At 41.7% G+C, this 26,598-nt stretch overlaps 1 protein-coding gene across 7 annotated transcripts in view; it reads left to right on the top strand.

The window, feature by feature from the left end:
• pknox2 (pbx/knotted 1 homeobox 2) overlaps positions 1 to 26,598 on the top strand; it is a 187,198-nt gene that overhangs the window by 51,470 nt on the left and 109,130 nt on the right. The window lies entirely within an intron of this gene.

Genomic DNA, 26,598 nt, shown 5'->3' with positions numbered 1-26,598 from the left:
ACATTGTTATAATACAGCTGTCAAAAATGAAGGAAAAGGAAACTGCAGACAGAATAAAGGAAAGCATATGAAGCAGCTGCACACATGGCAATGTTTAGCTAAAGGCTCGAAGAGGTCTGGTTACATGACGCCGTTTCTGTGTTCCTCTATAAAGGACTGACTAAAGCCAAAGTCTTTGGACCCTCAGCTTTTAAGTGCTTCCCATACTCAACCTCCCTCTAAATATATCACTGTCCTAAGATTCTCTGCTAAGGAATGATTTACTCTTAATTCTGTTTGCCTAAATTAGGTTTACTTTTTTCATTATGTCGTCGAGATCCACCGGCACACTTAAGAACTCAACATTTAATTTTAAGGATTATATGTATTATTCGGTGCATGTTACATTATTTTGTACAAGTTGATGTCTTTATGAAGAAGCACACAAGGGTTGCACAAATACCAGGCTATCAGTCTGTGGATTTTAAATTTTACATGGCTATATTGTTGTATTTATGATGCTTGGATAGATTTCAAATATTATTTCTTAAAACCACAGAGTAGCTCTGAAGCAGGGTATACCGTAATTCCTGGTTATAAACCTCACCCAGTACATTTGTAAAAGAAATACGATTTGGTACATACATACGCCACAGCTGTGTAAAAGCTGCAAGTGCCCACATTGAAACCCACATTGAAACCTACATTAGAACACGAGATATTTACAAAGAAAGACGGTACACAGAGAGTTTAACGCTAGCACCGCGGTGCTAACTCTAACGCTAGCGCCGCCGCCGTGCTAATGCTAACCCTAGCGCCGCCGCGTTAACAGGGCCGGTTAAAATAAAAACATAGTGGTAAAAATCACTAAGACATGGCATTAATACGCTAGCGCAGTGCTAACAGGACCGGACTTGTAAAAGTCACTTCCTCGGCACATATATTCCATCGGTCTCACTCTTACCTTTTCCGCTCGAGTGCCCCCCTGCGGACGTTAAAAAAAATACACAAATTCGCTGCATCACCGCATAAACCGCAGGGTTGAAAGCGTGTGGAAAAAGTCACGCCTTATAGACCGGGGGGGGGAATATATATATATATTATATATATATATATATATATATATATATATGTGTGTGTGTGTGTGTTAAATACTAGAGGAGATTTGAAAAATGTAGAATCTCTTATTATGTGAGTTTGGTATTATTTGTAGTTTAACTTTGATCTTAGTAAATGTTTTGTTGAGATGAATGTTTAAATTTAATACAGTACAATGGAAATCCCAGATGGGATTTTTTTTTTCTTCTGTATAACCATCCGCTCTATATTAATGAACTTCCACATGTTAACCCTAAATGCAATAACCAAATGTGTGAATAACCCATCACATCAAAATGCAAAACAAATCTCAACTTTACTCAAACAATTTTGTCAATGTGTGCCCAGACTGGGGCTCACAGACCAGAAGTATAGTTGAAATACAAGTGATGGCAATTCTCCGACAAAACATAGAACCTGTTGCAGATACGGTACATGCAGTTGTAGTCTCACCCTAACCCTAACCCTAACCAGTTGCAGTAATCCTTCTATCATCTGTACAGAAGCGCATTAAAAAAAAAAAAAAAAAAAAAAAACAACTGAATCTGACGGGTGGGACCATCTGAGGTTGAGGAATGAGACCTTGACTGCTGTTGACAGGAGCCACTTGATGTTCTATTGTGGACAACCCACTTGAGATTTCCTCATAGCCTATTGTGGGAGCAAACCTCCCATTTCCCATTTCAGCCCTGAATTCTCAGTTCCTGCCTTGACACTTGATTTGTCAGCCAAAAACTCCATTATGCCCATGGATTCTCTGCAGTCGAGCTCCCCCGCCTTCAGCTCATCTTTGCATTCAGCTGCAGTGGCCACTGTGCTGGTTTCCAATGTTTGGTCAGTGGGCAGCCTGCCCATTTAAGTGGGGGAGCTTCCTTGATGGAAGACCTTTGCAGATCATGTTTCTGCCACCTGTCAGTCAGCTTATGAAGTAGGGAAAGGGGCCAAGCTTGGTTGACAGAGCTGGGTTTGAAGAGGTGGAGGTGAACACAAGTGATTTCGTTGCAATCTGGTAGCAGGCCTGAATTAGTCTCCCAGTCATTTGAAATCACCATTTGTAGTTATTGACATTTTTTTTTCTGTTATTCTCTTAGAATATTGAATGAATGTTTAAACTAGAGTGACTTATTAAAAGGTGGCATGGTGTACAGGTGTAGAGCTTTGGGCTCACAGTTCTGAGGACTGGGGTTCAAATTCCTGCATGTGTGGAGTTTGCTTCTTCTCCCCATGCCTGGGTGGGTTTTCTCCTGGCAGTCCGGTTTCCTCCTACATCCCAAAAACATGCATTAATTGAAGACTAAATTACCCCTAAATGTGATTGTCAATGCGACTGTTGTCTGTCTCTATGTGCCCTGCGATTGGCTGGCAACTAATTCAGGGTGTACCCTGCCTCCTGTCCGATGACAGCTAGGATTGGCTCCAGCACTCTCATGACCCTCATGAGGATAATCCAAACAAAAAGTTGATGGCTAGATGGACTTAGAGAAACAAATGTTCGTTTTTTCCTTTTCATTTTTTTTAAAGTTTTGTGTACACACAACATTGTGTACACACGTACACAACAAACACTCACATGGAAATGTAGAGCCAACTGAAGAACACAAGTATAGTATACGTATGAATGTGGTTGTCATATTTAAAATTTAAAATGCTCTCAAAAAAAGGACAACTTAAATTTGGTGTTGCTATTGAAGGATTTCAATTAGGGAAAAAATTATGAACAACACTTGACATGATTGTTCCTGTACGACCCTTAAAGCCCAAGTGCCATCCCTATAAACATTCTAAAATAGATATTGTAATGAAAAATACATATGACATTATTCACTTTAATGTCCATACGAAAAAATAAATGTGAGTGGAGAGCGCATCATCCATGCGCAAAGTTGCGGAAGTGTCATTCGACGACATCCAAGTGGTCGCCATATTGGCTGCATCCTCTGTAAGTGACATCACCCAGACATTCGCCAATGAAAACACACGGTGCACCCTAACTATGGGAGACGAACACGTCCCTTCTGACACGGAAGCTCTTTTCGAAAAACACAACACCACACAACCGAGTGAAGTTACTGGGGCAATATTGCACGATTGTTTCGAGCCCTCAGGGCAATATCACATTTTTGTTTCATGCCATATTCAGATGATATGCGATCACGGCCAAACCGCATCCCCTTTCGATCCACTTCCGCAGTCGAGATGAGCCATCGCGGCTCATCGCAGCCGGCCGGTGTGGCTTATGACGGAGCCGAGCCGTACTGCTTTAGGGGGGTGTTCATAGACGCCGCAGTACAATGAACAACACAGTCAGCCGGGGTGCTTTACTGCACGCACGCGGCTGAGTGAGGTATTCTCAGCTGGGTTCTTCAGAGCCGTCCCCGTCCACAAAGCCGGACGTGCAGCCTTCGCAGAAGCTGTGACTGACGAACGCGGCGCTTCAGCCGTGGTGGCAAGTAATGGAGCCGAGGCGTGCTGCTTTTAGAGGGTTGTTCACAGCCACCGCAGTACGTGATGAACACTATCGAACCGGGGCGCATTACTGCGTGCACGAGGCTGAGTGAGACATTGTTGACTGGGTTCTTCAGATTCGCCGCCGTCCGCGCAGCAGCCCAACGCCGTCCGACGCGCACATCGACATATTCATACGCGGATCTTTTGTTACGTTATGAGAGACCGATTATGTGGTCCGCTCCAAACTGTTATTTTTTTTAGTAGCTGAATACACAGCTACTTGTGATTTGGAACCCACGAAGCTCTCATCCTCTGCACCCGTGCAATCCATTTTTCACAACAAATCGGGTCTCCTTCAAACTTATGAACGGTAAATCCATCCTCCCGAGTGTTCAAGCAATGTCCAGAAATGCAATGAGCTGGCATTTTGGCCAACACGAAGGAACAACGAGCTACCTTCCCGGAGGTAAAATTAATGGAAACAAACGCGTCCACTTGGGAGCACCGCTGCCCTTTACGTCACTTCCTGCTTCTTCTCGAAAACAAATCCCTCGAGAGGATTTTCATGGCGGAAGTTACAAAAAGCTGTATACGTGAAAATCATGTTTTGTGGTGAAAAAAAACGCATGGGCCCATATTGGCTGACGGTTTTTCATTAATAACATACTAAAAATGATCTATTTCATGACACTTGACCTTTAAAGTCATCAATTTCTTTGTAATGCCATTGTTGCAGAAACAGTGTTGAGATGAAGATTCTTTCAACCTTGCTTTCACTCTGCAAACAAAGCCATATAAAACAAAAAAACATTCTTATATAAGTGGGTCAAGCAGTACGTAATTACAACCACTGCTCTTACTCAATAAAGCTAGCCAGATCCATGGTGTTAGTTGATAAGGTGTGATATGTCTGCGCATGCATGTTTGCATTGGCAAAGTCTTGCATTAAGATTTGAGAATAACGGACTAGAAAAAATGTAAACATACATTCTAACTTTACCCTGTCCAGAAAATCTCCACTTTGCAATATTTTCCCAAATGAAATGTGACTCCTTACAGTGGCCAACAGACTGATAATGACATTCAAATTTTGTTATAATAATTAAAATCGTACTCAGCAACACATTGCCCTATGTGGCACGTGGCTCCAAGCTTTGTCGACAGTGGTGATGCAGTGGTAAATGTTGAAGCGATTTTTCCAAAAATGACGAAGGGTTAGCTGAGTGTCACTTGTCACCTCAAAACATCTTTGGAACAAAAATTTTGGATCACAACACTATGCCCAGCTAACTGCTGCTCGTTTATGAAAATAAGAAGCAACTTTTCGACTTCCTCCAAGATCTGTGGCTTCTGCTTGGTCAACACGGTTGCTCCTTTAACAACATCACTTGCTCTAAGGGCAACCTTAGTTTTCAGAATGGTGCTGATCGTCGATTTCGCCATGCCATACTTCTTCAATAGCTCAGCTATCGGTCAGCTGGTCAGGGCCTTCGAATACCAATTTTCGTCTGAAAACCAAAGCAAAAAAATTGCGAAGTTTTCATTGGAAAAATGATTTGTACGAAAACAGAGACGTTTGAAAACCGAGGTACAACTGTGTATCTAAAAATAGTAGGTAACTTGCGATTTCAAACTTAGGGTAATTTTTTTTCCACTTTTGCCTCATGGAATATCACACACTATTAGTAAAGAATTTGTTGAAATTGCAAAATTTCTGAACGTGAATTGCAAGAATTCATCTTTGTTGTACAATAGTGTGTAAAATGGGCAATATTCTTCTGTTGAAAACAAACCCAAACTCTTTGACCTCGCAAAAGTTTAGGATTACTGTTATGGTTTTTATTATTATGTTCGCAGTGTGAGCCCACATTTTCCTTCATCCTCTATGCAAAAATCCATCCATATCAATTTTACCCTCACCCACACTCTTTACCCCTACCAATCCTAATTGTAATTATGTTGATTTAACTTAGACACATGCAGCTCTCTCCTGGCCATTCGAATGGGAGCTTATTAGTCTGAATATCTTTTTATATTTATTTTTTCCCCATTTCTCAGCGTTCCTGACGCCATTTCCAATTACTCTTGTCGTACGGCTGTAATTGCCTCGATGCTAATGGCCACAAGACAATCGTGCTAAATGAGGTGAGGCCAAGAGGCTAGGAGCCCGACTTCATTAAGAGCTAATGGGATTTTATATGGGGGACTGAAGACACAGCTCATCAAAAACAGAGAGATGGAAGGAAAACAAAACAGATGGAGGGGGAGAGCTAAACCACCAATATTCTCACTTAGCTCGGCAAAGAAAAAGCACAGGTTACTCGTCCCCTTCTGCTATTTTTAGAGGAATATATTTCTACAGAGGCCTGCTTTTTTTCATGCTCTTGGAACCTGACAGTTTTTTCACACATTTTTGGAATAGAGAGAGAGGGTGATGGTACAAAAATTGGATGGATGAATGCGAAGTCCTGTGCCCACAATTATGCTTGGTTTTTGCCGATTTACACTGCCAAAAGCATGACAAAACCCACACCGAATCAATTTTTTGACTGAGCAATAAATTGCCTGTATGAATTTTTTCTTTCAGATAATTTGGTTTTGGCCAAATGTGACAAAAAAGTGTGCTGAAGACAAACTGTGAGAGAAGGTATTTAAAGAAAGGAACTATACAGTACAAATACTGTAATTGGGTTCAATATGCAGAACAGAAACAGATTCACCCCGTATTACAAAATAAAACAATATTAGATTTTTTTTTTTAACTTTTGCATGATCCTAACATGTTATCTTCAGACAAAGTTCCCCATTCAGGCCACTAATAAGATCTTGACTGCAGTAATGATTCTCCTCTGATGAATCTGTCCTTGAAATCTACTGACCGATTCATCTTCATGAAATAATTTTGTTGCCTTTACTTGAGTTTGATGCACTATAGCCGAAATGGGCTGTCGTCTGTTGGTATAAGCTCAATTGCTCTTTTGGGCTATTGTGGTTGAGAAGTGTTCCAAATTCTATAACATCCTGAATAAATAAGATGCGGGGGAGAGGGGGGTGGGGGGGTTAGGGAACTTGAGTCGAGCCATTACTTAGTTTAAGCCTGTCGTAAGTGAAGTCATACAATTTTCCTTCTGTTTCAATAGATACTGGAGTGGTAAGAATTTTTTTTCCAAAATATTCAGACCTCGTGAAAGTTCGATAATCAACAGTTGAGGTTATGAGTGATTAATTTTATTGCACTGAATTTTTTCAAAGTTGTATTTCAAAGTCAATTTAGGTCAACTTTATTTGCTACATACTTTATGGTGACGGTCTTGGAACTCCTATGGTTCTGATGAGAAGCCCCTTAAATAAAAGCCATATATATTAAGTATTTTCACATTTTTAACCTTTAATGTGACGCTTTTTGTGGGGGAGAGAGTAAAAATAAACAGGAAATCTTTTTTTCTTTTCGGTTTGTCCAATGAGGGGTCGCCACAGCGTGTCATCTAAGGTCATCTAAGCCTATCTCGTTCCATCCTCAGCACCCTTCTACCGATACACTCACTCTCTCGCCTCTGGACATGTTCAAACCATCGAAGTTTGCTCTCTCGATCCTCGTCTCCAAAACATCCAACTTTGGGTGTCCCTCTGATGAGCTCATTTCTATTCCTATCCACAAACTGCTCACTCCTAGAGAGAACCTCAACATCTTCATTTTCACCACCTCCAGCTCTGCTTCCTGTTGTCTATTCAGTGCCACCATCTCTAATACGTAGATCCTGGCTGGCCTCACCACTGTAATTTTGTTCGCTTATGTGTACACGCACATGCTCATAACTACGGATGTGGCTGGTTCATAATTAATCTCGTTTGGAAACACTGTCTGTGGACAGTTGACAATTGCCATTAGATTAAAGGTTATGTTTTGCATGCTGTGTTCTCAATTTTAAAAACAGTGCAGACAGCATATCATAAAGCTGCCACAACAGATGACATTTTAATGGTGACAGTGCAATGAACATGTTCAGTAGTAGGAAAATTATATTCACATGTAGCTACTCACCATTTGTCCTGTACTGACTAATGACGGAGCACACCTTTTGTCAATGCCTTTTTACGACCATAATCTTATAATTATGCAATAAAGCGAACCTATAACACACCTGACATCTTCAAGGGCTAACTCATTCATCATGCCCACAAACGTTTCCACACTTTTTTAATCTCCACAACTAACCGCTAGCTACACCGCTTCACTTCTTCTATATTCATTGGTTAGCATTATATAGCACACTGCTTTGCCTCAGTGGTAAGCAACAGTGTGGATAAAAATACAGTTTTGTATGCCTGTAAACCAAAAGAAAAGATTAAACCGTCCCATCCTGAGTTACATTACTAAGATGTACTGAAACATTCACAATCACTTCATTTTTATTTTTCATCATCCTAAACCAGTTAATGAAACTTGTTTGATCACCTAGCTAAACTGTTAAATTAGCTTACCAGTTATTTTTTGTGTGTGACAGATATAATTTGCCGTTTTTGTTGCGTCCTTAATGCAGAGCAAAGCAAATTTATTTGTATAGCGCATTTCAGACATAAGGTAACTCAATGTGCTTTACATGATCAAAGGCATTTGAAAACAAAGAGATGAAACATTTAAAACGGCATAAAAACAATAAAAATGACAAACAAAATGTTAAAAAAAGACGATTAAAACAGCATACAGTGCAGTGCAAGTAATATGATCAAAAAGTGGATATATTCTAAAAAGCATGAGAAAAAAGAAGAGTTTTCAACTTGGATTTAAAAACATTCACACTTGGGGCTGACCTCACTTCTGTTGGCAACTTATTCCATTTCTGGGCAGCATAATAGCTAAATGCTGCTTCGCCATGTTGATCTCAGAGCTCTACTGGGTGTGTATTCTTTGCATTTCTTTCATGTATTCAGGAACTAAATTATTTAATGGTTTATAGACCAGTAGCAGAACTTTAAAATCTATTGTAAAGATGATTAGAAGCCAGTGAAAAGACTTAAGGATTGGAGTTATATGCTCTGATCGATTTGTTTTGGTCAGATAACGAGCTGCAGCTGTTTAATACTCTTCAGTCCAGTCAGAAGACCATTACAGTAGTCAAGTCTACTTGAGATAAAAGCATGAATGAACTTTTCCTGGTCTGCTTGACACATACAAGACTTCACTCTAGTTCTTCAAATGGGAGAAGGCAGTTTTTGTGATTGGTTTTATATGATTGTTGAAAGTCAGGTCGGAATCAATCAGAACACCAAGGTATCGGACTTGGTCTTTGGTTTTTAAAGATAGAGAGTCCAGGTGTTTGATAACAGCAATTCCCTTTATTTATTACCAAAAACACTTATCTCAGTTTTGTTGTGATTTAGTCAAAGAACATTTAGGCTCATCCAGTTATTTCTCTGGTTCAGACAGTGGCACAATACCTCAATTGAACTGTAGTCATCAGGAGACACTGCTAAATATAACTGTGTGTCATCTGCATAGCCATGGTAGTCAAACCTAAAGTTTTGAAGAATTTAACCCAAGCATAGGATATACAGGCTGAATAGGAGAGGTCCGAGAGGGAACCCATAGGTCATTTCCAATCACTGAGACCGAGTACCTCCAATGGTCACAAGGTAGCTCCTTTCCTCCAGGTAGGACCTAAACCATTTGAGGACCTTTCCATTTAGTCCTACACATTTCCAACCTGTTTAGCAATATATTGTGATCTTCCGTATCAAAAGCCGTGCAGAGATCCAACAATGTAAACCATTCTTATTGCCATCCTCTTTTTGCAGACTTCATCAAAAACATAATCCTTGAACCTAAATGTATTATTTTTCCAAATCTTTGGAGCTTCCTTCATTGTTGTTTACGTATGTCGGTGCTTCACACTGTGTTGCCAATGTTTTGTTTTGTTTTAAATCCCCCCCAAAAAATACCATTAATTGCAACAGGTTAAAGCTCATGACACTGAAGCCGTTTTTCATGTTTGACTCAGTTGGGTGCTGCCAAGCAAATTACACATAACAGAATTCTTGGCAGTATTTTTTCTTTTAAAGTCTAATTCAGATCTGTGGTTTTTGCTGCCATTCCCAATCTAAGTCACTGTGCAGGTACATTTATACGTACAGTTGGTGCTACTACACATGGTTGGTGTGGCCTCCTCGCTCCCGCGTCTCACTAACACGCTCGGACCACGATTGTTCATCAGATACAGTCTGTGCAAAATGGGTCAAATTCTCCCATGTGCGTGAATTAGAAAAGACACCCAGTTGTGTGATTTCTGGCTGTGTACATTCTCTCATCCAAAGAAATTTGTCATTTATGCACCCTGAAAAGCCAGACATGCACTCTGGGTGGAGCAGCCTTGAAATGTGATCATTCTCCCGTGGATAGCAGTGGCTGCAGTTACTCCAGCGCCCTGTGAAGGTGAAACATTGTATTGCATGTTTTCATTCGGTTAATGGTCCAGCAATGGCTGGCTTGTGCTGATGGTGTGGGACACACCTGGCCCATAATGCTCACTGGCTGCTAAATAGGGATAATATAATGTCGACATTTGACATCATATTAAGTGGTGTAAAATTTTGACGCCAGCAGACATTTTCACCTTTGCAAGGATATATTCTCCTGGTGTTTTTGAGTTATTTTTTTTAGTTTTTAATTGTTTTATGGAGGGCTCCCACGATTAACACAACAACAATTATGGTAATGGTGATTTAGATATTGAAATTTTGGTTTTCAATTCACTACTATTCTGTTCACCAAATGACTTACCCTGTCATTGGCACAAGGAAGGTTATGCCCTACCTAAACATAGAACAGTATGTACAACCCCTTTATTTTTATTGTTTGACTTAAAAAATACGTTCATCAGAAGAACAGTATTCTGATTAAATTACTTGAATTTATTTCATACAGAAGGGAGCTCTTTTTAAAATAACATTGTGTGAGTCAGAGTGGTGCGCATGCCAGTGTTCCACTGATGAGAACACAGCTACTACGAAAGGTATTTTCATATTTATAATGTGATACATTTTTCAAATGGATTCACAAGTCTCAGGAAAAGTCTTTGGTCTGATTTACTGCCAGGTTCAGAATTCAGTGAGTCACATCTCATCGGTGGTTGCACACCACTTCCCATTTATTGGATGGTGGATGTATGAGAAGTCTGTGATGGGAGAATTCACTGTGATGAAAGGTGCATAAGCCACGGTCGAAAAAAAATAAAGAATTACCCATGAATGGGACGATATCGGCCTGTATACTGCCGCACAGGACAGCATTTTTAAAAAATTCTAGATGAAATTGTTTTCTATTGGCATTATGATCCGTGTTTGCTGGCTTGCCCTGATTAACTCTTCGTGAAAATGAAAAAGACTTTGTCTGTAGAGGTCATTGTAAATTTGGAGGTTACTTTTTCTCCACTTGTGTTCTGCTTTCATACACTTTGATATAGAGCTCGTTATCAACATTGTGCTTCTCTGTGTTCTACGTCTGAGTTTTAATAGGAGCGACAGCATTCATGACATTTAAGATTTTCCAGGTGAAATTTTCCAAAAGTTCATCAACTGTCTCAGCATTCATTTTGTGGCACAGTTATTGTCTCCATGAACGTATTGTCAGTACTCTTATTTATGTACCTTTGCTTTAAAGACATAGAGGTTGTCTGAACTTTTCGAAAACTGTAATTCAAAGAATACACAAACATGGTCAGAAACAGTCATATTCTTAATTTCAGTTGATAGAATTTCAACACCCTTATTTTTAAGAGATCCGCAATGAAGCAAACATTTAAAATACACAGTATTGACACATTGTCAGCAACTGGCCGCAAAGAATAACTTTTTTTTAACATGTCATGAAAAGCAGCCTTTGTTCTATCTATGAAGAGAGGGTAGACTACCTCAACCCGGACCTACTTGGGGAATTATCAGATTCAGAATCCGCTTTATTGGCCAAGTGTGTAAAAACACACAAGGAATTTTCGTCCGGCAGTAGTAGTATTAACACAAACAAAGAACAAGAGACATTTCTGTACCTGTTCTAAACAAAGAAGATTTAACATCTTACAGGATGAGGTGGTTAAAAACTCCTTGGTGGCAGGGCCCCGGGGGTGAATGAGATTCGCCCGGAGTTCCTAAAGGCTCTGGATGTTGTGGGGGTGTCCTGGTTGACACGCCTGTGCAACATCGCGTGGACATCGGGGACAGTTCCTCTGGATGGGCAGACTGGGGAGGTGGTCCCTCTTTTCAAGAAGGGTGACCGGAGGCTGTGTTCCAACTATAGAGGGATCACACTCCTCAGCCTCCCTGGTAAGGTCTACTCCGGGGTACTGGAGAGGAGGGGCCACGGGAAGTCGAATCTCGGATTCAGGTGGAGCAATGTGGATTTCTTCGAGAGTATGGGGTACCGAACCCCCTGATGCAAGCTGTACGACCGCAGTCAGAGTTTGGTCCGCATTTCCGGCAACATGTCGGACTCGTTTCCGGTGAGAGTTGGACTCTGCCAAGGCTCCCCTTTGTCACCGATTTTGTTCATAACTTTTATGGACAGAATTTCTAGGCGCAATTGGGAATAGAGGGTGTCAGGTTTGTTGGCCTCAGCATCGCATCTCTGCTCTTTGCAGATGATGTGGTTCTGTTGGCTTTATCAAGCCATGATCTCCAGCTCTCACTGGAGAGATTCACAGCTGAGTGTGACGCGGCTGGGATGAGAATCAGCACCTCCAAATCTGAGGCTATGGTCCTCAGTCTCAAGAGCGTGGCGTTCCCTCTCCAGGTCGAGGATGAGATCCTGGCTCAAGTGGAGGAATTCATGTATCCCTGGGTCTTGTTCACGAGTGAGGGAAGAATGGAGCAGGAGATCGACAGACGGATCGGTGCAGCGTCTGCAGCGATGTGGACTTTGTGTCGTGGTAAAGAGGTAAAGTAGTAAAGGTTAATTTACCAGTTGACTTACGTTCCTACCCTTACCTATGGGCAAAGGCTGTGGGTCATGACCGAAAGAACAAGAACCCGGATACAAGCAGCCGAAATGAGTTTCCTCTGCAGGGTGTCCGGGCTCTCCCTTAGAGATAGGGTGAGAAGCTCATTCATCTGGGAGGGGCTTAGTGTCAAGCCGCTGCACCTCTGCATTGAGAGGAGCCAGATGAGGTGGCTGGGGTATCTGATTCGGATGCCTACCCGGACGTCCCCCTGGTGAGGTGTTCCGGGCATGTCCCACCGGAAAGAGACCGCGAGGACGACCCAGGACACGCTGGAGAGACTATGTCTCTCGGCTGGCTTGGGAATGCCTCGGGATCCCTCCGGAAGAGCTGGAAGAAGTGGCTGGGGAAAGGCAAGTCTGGGTATACCTGCTGAAGCTACTTCCCCCGCGACCCGACCTGGAAAAGCAGTAGATAATGGATGGATGGATAGTTCCTATAAATAGAAATGTCTCTTGTTCTTTGTTCTTGCTGCTTTGTTGTTCTTTTTTCTGTATGTCGTACCAGGGCAGCACCGTCTGCCGGAGAAAAATTCCTTGGATGCTTTTTTTTTGGGTGCTGGTTCTGATTAGAGTCAGAGATGTACATGATGTAAAGTCTTCTTCATTTAGAACAGGTAGGAAATAAGTGTTTCAACGTCCCACATTGTGTGAAGCTTTTACAGAGTGCCTTTACGCGTTCGCAGTTACCGTTATACAGTGAAGAAAATAAGTATTTGAACACCCAGCTGTATTGCAAATTCTCCCTCTTGGAAATCATGCAGGGGTCTGAAATTTTGATCGCAGGTGCATGTCCACTGTCTTCTGCTTCTTCTTCTTTTCCTTTTGGATTGTCCCGATTAGGTTTTGCCACAGCGTGTCATCTTTTACCATCCAAGCCTATCTCGTGCATCTTCCTCACGAACACCCACAGTCTTCATGTCCTCCCTCACCACATCCATCAACCTTTTCTTTGGTCTCCCTCTCGCTCTTTTGCCTGGCAGCTCCATCCACAGCACCCAAACCCCTAAACCATCAAAGTCTGGTCTCTTGAACCTTGTCTCCAAAGCATCCAACTTTGGCTGTCCCTCTAATGCGCTCATTTCTATTCCTATCACACCTGCTCACTCAGAGCGAGAACGTCAACACCTTCATTTCTGCTACTTCAAGTTCTGCTTCCTGTTGTTTTTTTCAGTGTCACCACCTCTAATCTGTACATCATGGGCGGCATCACCACTGTTTAATAGACTTTGCCCTTCATCTTAGTGGATACTCTTCTGTCACATAGAACACCAGACTTCTTCCGCCAACTGTTCCACCCTGCTTGGAGCCGTTTTTTCACTTCCTCACCACACTCTCCATTGCTCTGTATCGCTGACCCCAACTATTTAAAGTTGTCCACCCTTGCTATCTCTTCTCCGTGGAGCGTCATTCTTCCCCCACCGGACTTGTGCATTCAGTACCACAGTTCCTGTTTTGTTACTCTGTTGTAGGCTTCCTGTATGTCTCAAAAGACACAATGTAGCTCCTTCTGACTTTCTCTGTACTTTCCCACAAGTATCCTCCAGGAAAATAATACATCTGTGGTACTCTTTCTAGAAATGAAACCATACTGTTGCTCGAATATACTCACTTCTGACCTGAGTCTAGCCTCCACTACTATTTCCCATAACTTCATTGTGAGGCTCATCATCTTTATTACTCTATAGTTCCCACAGTTCTGAACGTCGCGTTTGTTCTTAAAAATGGGAACTAGTACATTTTTCCTCCATTCTTCTGGCATCTTTTCACCCGCTAGTATTCTGTTGAATAAGTTGGTCAAAAACTCCATCTCTCCAAATTGCTTCCATACCTCCACCGCTATGTCATCAGGACCAACTGCCTTTCCATTTTTCATCCCTTGTAGTGCCTTTCTGACTTCCCCTTTACTAATCATTGCCACTTCCTGGTCCTTCACACTTGCCTCTTCAACCCTTCCTTCTCTCTCATTTTCTTCATTCATCAACTTCTCAAAGTATTCTTTCCATCGATTTAGCACACTACTGGCACCAGTCAACACATTTCCATCTCTATCCTTAATCACCCTTACCTGCTGCTGCATCACTATCCCTCTGTCTGGCCAACCTGTAGAGATCCTTTTCTCCCTCTTTCGAATCCAACCTAGTGTATATGTCATATGCCTCTTGTTTAGCCTTCGCCACCTCTACCTTTGTCCTGCGACGTATCGCAATGTATTCTTTTCACCTCTCTTCAGTCCTCTCTGAGTCCCACTTCTTCACTAATATCTTTCCTTGAATGAATTCCTCTATTTTGCGGTTGCACCACCAAGTTTCCTTCTCCCCTTTCTACCAGAAGACACCCCAAGTACTCTCCTGACTGCCTCTGAAAACCTTGGCAGTGTTCTGGGAGCTCTTCCTGTCCAACTAGAGTCTGTCTCACCTCTTTCCAAAAGCCACACAACATTCTTCCTTTCTCAAATTCCACCACCTGATTCTCTGTTCTTCCTTTGCCTTCTAAATCTTCCTGCCCGCTACCAGAGTCAACTTACACACCACCATCCTATGCTGTCGAGCTACTCTCCCCCACCACTACCTTACAGTCAGTAACCTCTTTCAAATGACATCGTCTGCACAAAATCTAATCCACGTGCATGCTTCTATCTCCGCATGTGCATGTCCACTCCTCCACACAGATCTCTAGATCAGACAGCTTTCTTGGCTGTTGCTGAGAAAGACGTAGTTTCAGCTCCCTCCCAAGGATTTTCAATTGGGTTTAGGTCTGGAAACAAGCTAGGCCACACCAGAACCTTGATATGCTTCTTACGGAGCCACTCCTTGGTTTTCCTTGATCTGTGCTTTGGGTCATTAACATGTTGAAAGACCCACCCACGACCCATTTTCAATGCTCTCACTGAGGGAAAGAGGTTGTTCCCCAAAATCTGACAATACACGGCCGCAATCATCCTCTCCTTAATACAGTGCAGTGGTCCTGTCCCATGTGCAGAAAAGACCACAAAACGTTCTTCCATGACTTTTCTGTATCATCCAAATGGTCATTGGCAAACTTAAGACAGGCCTTGACATGTGCTAGTTTAAGCAGGGAAACCTTCTGTGTCATGCATGATTTCAAACCATGACGCCTTCGTGTATTACCAACAGTCACCTTGGAAACGGTGGTCGCAGCTCTTTTCAGGTCATTGGCCAAGTCCTGTCGTGTAGTCCATGGCTGATTCCTTACGTTTCTGTGGATCATTGAGACCCCACGAGGTGATATCTTGCTTGGGACTCCACTCCAATTGAGATTGACCCTCATGTTTAGCTTCTTCCATTTTCTAATGATTGCTCCAACAGTGGACCTTTTTTAACCAAGCTGCTTGGCAATTTCTCCGTAGCCATTTCTAGCTGTGTGGAGTTGTATAATTTTGTCTCTGGTGTCTTTGGATGGGTCTTTGGTCTTGGCCATGTTACAAGTTTGAGTCTTACTGATTGTTTGGGGTGGACAGGTCTCTTTTTGGCAGCTAATGACACTAATGTGCATCTGATCCAGGATAATACACGTAGAGGAGTTGGACTTTTACAGGCGGACTAAGGCTGAATGTTCCACATGTATTGAAGTGGGTAATAAGTGCTGTTGACAGGATTAGAAGACCATGTTTTTTGGATCAAAGCAATGGATTTTTTTTTTTAAAGCAGTAGGTTATATTTGTGGCGGCTCAATGTCCCAACTGATTAGAGCGCTGGCCTTCCAGTCCTCCTACATCCCAAAAACATGCATTGATTGGAGACTCTAACTCGGCCCTAAGTGAGATTGTGAGTGCGACTGTTGTCTGTCTATATGTGCCCTGCGATCGGGTGGCAACTAGTTCACGGTGTTACCCACCTGCTGCCCAATGAGAGCTTTGATAGGCTCCAATACTCCCTCAACCCTTGTGAGGATAAGCAGCTCGGAAATTGGATGGATGGATCTAGTTGTAAGACACCTTGTTTGACTATGGAACATCAAAACAGGTGAAAATATTGATGTGATTTTAAAGGTATTTCAGGCATGCCCCATAAACTGAGGTGACTCAGGGACTCCCCACGGCTTGATAAATTGCATTCTTCAAAGCTGTCTTGCTGTGAGACGACCACTGGAGAATGTTGGCGATACTCAAGCGGACCTTAATGTAATTAGCCACTTCCTGTCAAATCTTGATTCCTGGCTTGAAAAGGCTCCATCCCTGACAAAAAGTGGGGAAGCCCCACCCCCCTCCACATTAAGAAGACTCCTTAGTTAATATTCAAACATAGTATAAGGTGCCACCCGCTGGCATTGAGAGGAGCTGCAAACTTGCCCGTGATCTCTAACTGAAGATAAAATCTTTTAATATTTCATTAATTCTTCAGAAATATTCCAAATGAACGGTTTGATGTCTGTGTCAGTGTGTCAACTTTAGCCCTTTTCAAATTTTTGATGAGATTTTGAGAATTGTTTGCTTGATCTGACTTAAAGCAGTGTGAAATGTGGTTAAACAATGTGTGTGAATCTACAAAATTGTGAATGTGTTAGTCTATGATTTATAAGCCTCCTGAATAGTTCAAATTCTTCCTTTTGATTCAGCCTGCTGGCTGTGGCCTCCCATTTCTTTGTCCCCATTTTGGACACACCCTCTTGGTATGTAAATCCTGGCTCTCTCTTTCCTCTGGCTCTTGCTTTTGGGTTGTGTTTTATTCAACTCCTGCTGGCAGCTCACATAGCAGCCTAGACATGGGCCACTCCCTTTCTTTTTATTGGTCTCGGGAACCCCGAAAGCCTGGGATGAGGACAGACTTAGCTTCCCAGCCTATTCGTGGGCCGCTGCCAGGTGATCAGAGCGGGTAGTTCTAGGTCCGCTTTCAGCCGAGCATGATCACTCTGAAATTGCCAGGAAGAAACAAAAACACCCAGGAACAGCCATAACTCACAACAAGGCCTGATGGTCAGCCATTATTCATCTTCTGCTTCTCATGTTTTGCTTTATTTATCTAGATTTTTTTCTGCTTCAACCAAATCTGCCTCTGTGCACCTGGCAAGTGGCCCAATAAAGACCACTCCAGGCCACCAGCTCATCTGATGTCCAGTTTTGAGTAGGCACAGCAAGCTTTCACCAAACTTACAACATCAGTAACTAATAATTTGGGGGAAAATACTAGCTTCACACGAACTTGAATTTTTGCCTTCTGTTGCGCTGACTGAACGCATTAAATGCTTATACAGTGTTATTAGTCCTGCAACCACACACGCGTGCTTTTCATTTTAGTACACCTACCTTTGTCTCGTTTACTCGTAGTGTTTTATTTTTGTGGTTTATAGCTGTGTGTTCCTGTATCTTACATTAAATTCTATGTAAAATTCCACTGCCTGTCTTGCTTTGTGTGTCATGAGGTTATGAGTACATCCGGTTAGGTTATGAGTACAACTTCAGGTAATCTAGAATCACATTTGTATAGCCAGACCTCAATGTTGAATGAGAGGATTCTTTTGGTGCCACTCGAGATCTTTCACACCAACAATTCAACCTTCATTTGCTCATAGGCTACAGTCACTAGTGAATCAAAAATGGTACAGGGTTCCCTTACTACTTCACTCTTTACTTTGTGTGGCTTTAGTGCTTCGTGGGTTTTTTCTAATAAAAAAAAAAAGAAAAAGAAAGTCAAATCGGCATATTTAGGAAAGACATGTTGACGCAAGGCGCGTGATTGGTTCCCGGTGCGACATCAACCAATGAGAGCACGAGTGGTTGTATTCCGTGAGCTGAGTATTTCCACATCATTGAAGCCTCACCCACCAACTACCCTTGTCCCACCCATTTCCTTGTTATGCCTGTCTCACCCACACTGTTGACTTTCTCGCCTATATACTGTATCTCAGTGTTTTGTTCTTGATAAATATATATATTTTTAAGCGAGAACATTTTGTCATTATGTAGTTACAATACCACCTCAGTGTTGTGCCCCAGTAAAAGCTTCCTCCAGAACACCCAAGAAGTGTTCATTCGGCAGGCACATTTATCTTTTTAGGGATCCAGCAAGGGCTATTGGCTCCAATTTGGAAGCACTTTTATCCTTTTTGGGATCCAGTGGGAGGAATCAACCAATTTACACAGCAAATGGCATGGGCGTTGTGGTACCTATTGGGATGTTCTCCAGGAATATGGACGGGGCACTTTTCTCCTTGTTGGATCCTGCATTGTGATTTGCCCCCTCAAGGATGAGGCTTTTTGCCCAGAAAAGGCTGGTTAATAATGTTTTTTTAAAAAAATACGGCCTCAGAAATGTGTCTCTGTATGATGCTATTCATCGTTACGTGGAGGAAGAGTTTCCTAATTTCATTCTCTTTGGTCTTCCTCTCGCTCTTTTGCCTGGCAGCTCTATCCTCAGCACCCTTCCACAAATATACTAACTCTCTCGTCTCTGAACATGTCCAAACCATCGAAGTCTGCTCTCTCGAATCTTATCTCCAAAACATCCAACTTTGGCTGTCCCTCTAATGAACTCATTTCTAATCCTATCCAACCTGGTCACTCCGAGCGAGAACCTCAACATCTTCATTTCTGCCACCTCCAGTTCAGCTTCCTGTTGTTTCTTCAGTGCCACCGTCTCTAATCCGTACATCATGGCCGGCCTCACCACTGTTTTGTAAACTTTGCCCTTCATCCTAGCAGACACTCTTCTGTCACATAACCCACCAGACACCTTTCGCCAGCTGTTCCAACCTGCTTGGACCCGTTTTTTCACTTCCTTACCACACTCACCATTGCTCTGGATTGTTGACCCTAAATATTTGAAGTCCTCCACCCTCGCTATCTCTTCTCCCTGTAGCCTCACTCTTCCCCCTCCACCTCTCTCATTCACGCTCATATATTCTGTTTTACTTCGGCTAATCTTCATTCCTCTCCTTTCCAGTGCATGTCTCCATCTTTCTAATTGTTCCTCTGCATGCTCCCTGCTTTCACTGCATATCACAATATCATCTGCGAACATCATGGTCCAAGGGGATTCCAGTCTAACCTCATCTGTCAGCCTATCCATTACCACTGCAAACAGGAACGGGCTCAGAGCTGATCCCTGGTGCAATCCCACCTTCACCTTAAATTCCTCTGTCACACCTAAGGCACACCTCACCATTGTTCTGCTGCCATCATACATGTCCTGTACTATTTTAACATACTTCTCTGCCACACCAGACTTACGCATGCAGTACCACAGTTCCTCTCTTGGTACTCTGTCATAGGCTTTCTCTAGATCCACAATGTAGCTCCTTCTGACCTTCTCTGTACTTTTCCACTAGCATCCTCAAGGCAAATAATGCATCTGTGGTACTCTTTCTAGGCATGAAATCATACTGCTGCTCGCAGATACTTACTTCTGTCCTGAGTCTAGCCTCCACTACTCTTTCCCATAACTTCATTGTGTGGCTCATCAACTTTATTCCTCTATAATTCCCACAGCTCTGAACATCGCCTTTGTTCTTAAAAATGGGAACTAGAACACTTTTCCTCCATTCTTCAGGCATCTTTTCGCCTGCTAGTATTCTGTTGAATAAGTTGGTCAAAAACTCCACAGCCATCTCTCCAAATTGCTTCCATACCTCTACCGGTATGTCATCAGGACCAACTGCCTTTCCATTTTTCATCCTTTGTAGTGCCTTTCTGACTTCCACTTTACTAATCATTGCCACTTCAAGGTCCTTCACACTTGCCTCTTCAACTATTCTTTCTCTCATTTTCTTCATTCATCAACTTCTCAAAGTATTCTTTCCATCTATTTAGCACACTACTGGCACCAGTGAACACATTTCCATCTCTATCCTTAATCACCCTTACCTGCTGCACATCCTTCCCATCTCTATCCCTCTGTCTGGGCAACCTGTAGAGATCCTTTTCTCCTTCTTTTGTGTCCAACCTGGTGTACATGTCATCATATGCCTCTTGTTTAGCCTTTGCCATCTCTACCTTTGCCCTACGTCGCATATCGATGTACTCCTTTCGCCTCTCCTCAGTCCTCTCAGTGTCGCACTTCTTCGCTAATCTCTTTCCTTGTATGACTCCCTGTATTTTGAGGTTCCAACATAAAGTCTCATTCTCCCCTTTCCTACCAGAAGACATACCAAGTACTCTTCTGCCTGTCTCTCTGATTACCTTGGCTGCCGTAGTCCAGTCTTCCGGGAGCTTCTGCTGTCCATCAAGAGCCTGTCTCACCTCTTTCCAAAAGGCCGCACAACATTCTTCCTTTCTTAACTTCCACCACATGGTTCTCTGCTCGACCTTTGTCTTCTCCCCGAACACACTTCCGCGTTCACGTCTTTTTTTCAATCATAGTTAATGAATGCGAGTTTGTGTAAAACCAAGGGTAATCTATTTAAATATTGGTATTTGCATTAAATATTAACTGAAAAGATCGCTGGATTCCGGCAAAGGTTAACATGTCTAAACACACTTCGCCGTTCACAAGCCGTCAAAACCGTCACTATCTGGGATTTATTCTTGATGAGAACAGATCCAGCAACAAAGTATTCATATGCGTCCAGACTTTTATACGCTTTCAAAGTTTTCCGTGTAAGTCTCGACAACTTACTCACCAGATCCATGTGCATATCCAATTGTCCAAGACAAGCGAAAGCGAATTCACAGTCCAATTTCTTAATTGCAAAAACATTGATTTCACCATTAAATACTGGTCCTCTATGACGAGTTTATCTAATTTTTCCACGTACCATCGTTTATTTTCACCTTCTAATTGTCTGATGATATCGGACAAGACTCTGGCCGTCGTACTACAAGACATACTTCCGTGTCATCGCCAACCGACTTAGCATTCAGCAATGCTTAGCTTGACCAGCAATATGGTGAGATAAACAAAAGTCACGTGATTTTATGACGTAGGTGCACGAGCTCTATTGGGAGAACACGTACAACTGGTAGGACTTCCTACATACACGCAGGCCAGGATTTTAACCCGAACTGTCAAGGGCGGACATGGGATAGGACCCAAATGCTTAACACAGGTCGGTATACGGTTAGGCAGTTCAAGAAGGCAACAGTATCCAAAACGTGAGGCAAAAGGCAAGGATGAAAAACATAGCAGGGTCTAAGGTTAATATGGGGTCAATGGAGTGGTACAAGGAGCGCTGGAATGTGACGACAAGGCCCAACGAAGTGGAAAACAAGGTGGTGGTGGAGAGGCTACTCCCAGGAGCAGGTGCGCGTGAGGCAAGGGAATAACCACATCCAAAACTAGATTCTCAAATAAGACCTTGCTACTGGTTTGAAGCCCACGTTTTAGATTGGAGTTTCAGTACTAATTACTTTTGAAGCTCTCCATGGCCTTTCTGCTATCTACCCAATAGATCATTAAATACTCTATAAAGCAACTCATACATGGAACACAGAGGTCCTCTTAGATGTGTGGTTGTTTTATTAGAATGTTAATATTAAGTTCATTTAAAATGTAAGTTAGTCAATGGTAATTTATACATCTCGAGGTCTTTATTACTCAACCTTTATTTTTTCTAAAACATTAAATCAGGGGACAAGACTGCAAGACATTAGCAGTTCGAAGCATATCAAGTTTTGTTTTGTTTTTAGGCCAGCTTCCAGTGCAATTTTCATCAGTAGTTTTCCTCTGGTGTGAGAATTTGAAAACCAAATGCTCCCAGCTTCAAGCCCGAGTATGTTTGTTCCGTCTTTATTGTTCTAATCTAACCTCACTGTTTTTCAGCTGTTGGAACCTATTCTCCAGCATAAACAGCACTAAGTGCTTTTTCAATAGATTTTTTTTAACCCAAAATGACTGCTATGACCAACGTGTTCAATGACATATGTCTGAATACAGACGATGGGAAAATGTCAGTCATAGTTTTACTAGATTTCAGTGCTGCATTTGATATAGTTGACCACAATATACTCCTTTAACGACTGGAGAACTGGCCAGGTCTTGATGGAACTGTCATAAACTGGTTCAAAACATACATGGACAATAGGTAGTACTTTGTAACAAGATGTAACTTCACATCTTAGCAAACAAGAATGACGTGTGGAGTTCCCCAAGGTTCAATTCTGGCACCTCTTCCGTGAAACATCTCCATACTCCCACTGGCACAGATTATAAAGAACAACAAAATAAATTACCATAGCTATGCAGATGACAAGGAGATATAGATTACAACGTCACTAGGTGACTTAGGCCTTGTACAGGTTCTTGGTAAATGCATTGAGGAGATTAATGACTGGATGAGTCACAACTTTTTCCAGCTAAACACAAATCATAACTGAAGTCACTGTTTTTGGAGCCAAAGAGAAGTCATCACAGGTCACTACAGAGCTTCAATCAATACATCTTAGTACTACCAACCAGGCCAGAAATCTGGATGTAGTGATGGACCAAGACCCAACTTTAGAAAAACACATCAAAGCTAAAAAAAAGTTAGCCTATCATTTTAAGAACATATCAAGGTTAAAAGACTTGATTTCTCAGCGGGACCTAGAAAAATGAGACCATGGATTCATTTTCAGGCTTGATTACTGTTATAGCATCTTTACAGGTCTATCTAAAAAAATCAAATAAACAACTGCAGCTCATGCAGAACTCCGCTGGTCAAGTCCTCACTAAGACCAAAAAAGGGGACAACATCACTCCTGAGGTCTTTACACTCGGTGCTTGTCCGTCAGAGGATAGACGCTGGTCTAGAAAACTCTGAATGGTCTTAGACCAAAATACATCGGTGACCTCCCTGACCCAGTCTGAATCTGGATCTGTTTTTTTGTCAGTTCCCAGAGTCAGAACCAGACATGGAGAAGCTGCATTCAGGTTCTATGCCCCACATGTCTCCCAGAAAGCCTTAGATCAGCTGAAACACTTCGTGTATCTAAATCCAGGTTGAAGACAAACCTGTTCTCAGCTGATTTTTAATAAAGATCCAAATCTTTTCTAAATTTGATAATATTTTAAGTCATGATTTTGATCTATTGTTCTTATTTCTTTTTGTGTTAATCTTAAATCATGTTTGTATTTTTGTTTTGAAGTCTTTGTAAAGCACTCTGAATCACCTTTTTTGTTGAATTGTGCGATACAAATAAACTTGCCTTGCCTCGCGTGCTAGCTAGTCCAACAGTCTGTTTTTTTCTGAATGCTTTTGATCACTGCTTTATTGTACGCCCACTGAAATGTTTAGGTTTTAAGCCACATTGATAGTGAAGAAAATTACTATTTGAACACCCTGCTATATTGCAAGTTCTCTTACTCAGAAATCATGGAGGGGTCTGTAATTTTCATCGTAGGTGCATGTCCACTGTGAGTGAGATAACGTAAAAATAAATATCCAGAAATCACAATATATAATTTTTTTAATGATTTATTTGTGTGATACAGCTGCAAATAAGTTTTTGAACACCTGAGAAAACAATGTTAATATTTGGTACAGTAGCCTTTGTTTGCAATTACAGAGGGCAAACGTTTCCTGTAGTTGCTCACCAGGTTTGCACACACTGCAGGAGGGATTTTGGCCCACCCCTCCACACAAATCTTCTCTAGATCAGACAGGTTTCTGGGCAGTCGCTGAGAAACACGGAGTTTCACCTCCCTCAAAAAATGTTCTATTGGGTTTAGTTCTGTAGACTGTCTAGGCCACACCAGAACTTCAATATGCTACTTACGGAGCCACACCTTGGTTTTCCTGGCTGTGTGCTCTGCTCATTGTCATGTTGAAAGACCCAGCCATGACCCATCTTCAATGCTCTGACTGAGGGAAAGAGGTTGTTCCCCAAAATCTCACAATACATGGCCGCGGTCATCCTCTCCTTAATACAGTGCAGTCGTCCTGTCCCATGTGCAGAAGAATACCCCCAAAGGATGATGCTACCACCCCCATGCTTCACAGTAGGGATTTTGTCCTTGGGATGGAACTCATCATTCGTATTCCTCAAAACACGGTTAGTGGAATTATGACCAAAAAGTTCCATTTTGGTCTCATCTGACCACAAAACATTCTCCCATGTCTCCTCTGTATCATCCAAATGATCATTGGCAAACTTAAGACGGGCCTTGACATGTTCTAGTTTAAGCAGGGGAACCTTCTGTGCCATGGTCTCAGTGGATTACCAACAGTCACCTTGGAAACGGTGGTCGCAGTACTTTTCAGGTCATTGACCAAGTCCTGTCGTGTAGTCCTGGGCTGATTCCTCACCTTTCTAAGGATCATTAAGACCCCACGAGGGGATATCTTTCATGGGGCTCCACTCTGATTGAAATTGACGTTCATGTTTAGCTTCTTCCTTTTTTCTAATGATTGCTCCACCAGTGGATCTTTTTTCACAAATCTGCTTGGCAATTTCTTTGTAGCCCGTTCCAGCCGTGTGGAGTTGTACAATTTTGTCTCTGGTGTCTTTGGACAGCTCTTTGGTCTTAGCCATGTTAAACGTTCGAGTCTTTCTGATTGTATGGGGTCGACAGGTGTCTTTATGCAGCTAACAACCTCATACAGGTGCATCTGATTCAGGATAATACATGGAGTTGTGGTGGACTTTGAAAGGCGGACTAAAAAGTCTTTGAGGGTCAGAATTCTAGCTGATAGACAGGTGTTCATATACTTATTTGCAGCTGTATCACGTAAATAAATCATTAAAAAAACGATACATTGTGATTACTGGATTTTTCTTTTTAGATTCTCTCTCTCACAGTGGAGATACACCTACGATGAAAATTTCAGACCCCTCCATGATTTCTCAGTTGAACAACTTGCAATATAGCAGGGTGTTCAAATACTTATTTTCTTCACTGTACTTGCTGGCACGAATACCTCACTGGTACGCATACCACAAAAGACAGACAAAAAATTAACTAAAACAACAAACAACACTACAGATCAATGCAATATGTACTTGCATGAAAGTGTTCATTCTTTATTGTTAGCACACCTGGAAACTTGCAGTGTCACACATTCGTTGAATGTATCAATTATAATCCTTATAATTATTAGTACTGAATAATTACTTCATTGACCAACCTGGAACTGCATAGTATAATGTTATGTGTGAGCTCAGACCAAAGGCTGAGGACTTCCCAGAAATAGAAAGAAACCAATAATTGTGCGAATGAATTACATCTTTATTTAAGTCCTACTGGTCAGTGTTGATGTTTAATGTTATTCAGTAATAGAATGCTCAGGTCACATAAATTCAGAACAAAAGGTGGCCACATGGCTAGTTACAATCACCCTAATCTTCTATTAAAAGGCAGGAAGTACATACAGTAATTCATTAATGCTTCCGCATTCATGTATCCGCTTTCTGTGAAATTTTTCTTTATTGTTTTGCCATGAGATTTTTCTAATGTAAAATATATATGCCTTATATTGGATCCATAAAGAAAGGACATGGCAGCGATACATAAACCAGTTTAAATTGTTGATGAACTGTGGCTGTGCACTTCTAGCATGTTACTAACATGGTATTACAACATATATGACAGATACATTACTTACATTAAATTGAAATGAGTCAAAATATTGCTGTTGAACTCTGGACACATGGTCTGGCTCCCAAACCAGACACATGTGCAGTAGAGTAAAGAAAAATCCCCCCCGAAATAAAAACATCTGGGGGAAAAACCTGTCAGTCAAAAGGGAAGAGCCAATAAGGATGTATTTGTCAAAGCCCACACACCTGTGAGCATTGTGCCAAAAGTCATTGCCCCCCCACCCAAAAGAAAGTCATCAGAAAAAAACAAAGCATTAAAAAAGTCATAGTCATAAAACCCACCCACCCAAGAGGTTTGTGCCCCCCCCCAAAAAAAAAACAGGAATGTAAAAAAAAAAAAAAAAAATCAGGAACACATACCAAGCCTCCCCCCCCAAAAAGCACAATTATGTAAAATGTCTTGTATGAATCTTTTTTTCACGTATACAAATTAAAAACTTTTCTGTGAATCTTTTATATATATATATATATATATATATATATATATATATATATATATATATACAAATTAAAAAGTTCTCCATGACATTTTTTCCATGTATACGAATTCAACATTTTCGTATAAATCTTTGTGGCACAAGTTTGATTCCATGCATGTTTGTCCGCTTGCATATAC

This window comes from Syngnathoides biaculeatus, chromosome 18, assembly GCF_019802595.1.
Source record: "Syngnathoides biaculeatus isolate LvHL_M chromosome 18, ASM1980259v1, whole genome shotgun sequence".
Classification (NCBI taxonomy): domain Eukaryota; kingdom Metazoa; phylum Chordata; class Actinopteri; order Syngnathiformes; family Syngnathidae; genus Syngnathoides; species Syngnathoides biaculeatus.
This window is presented reverse-complemented; position numbering and strand designations above follow the sequence as displayed.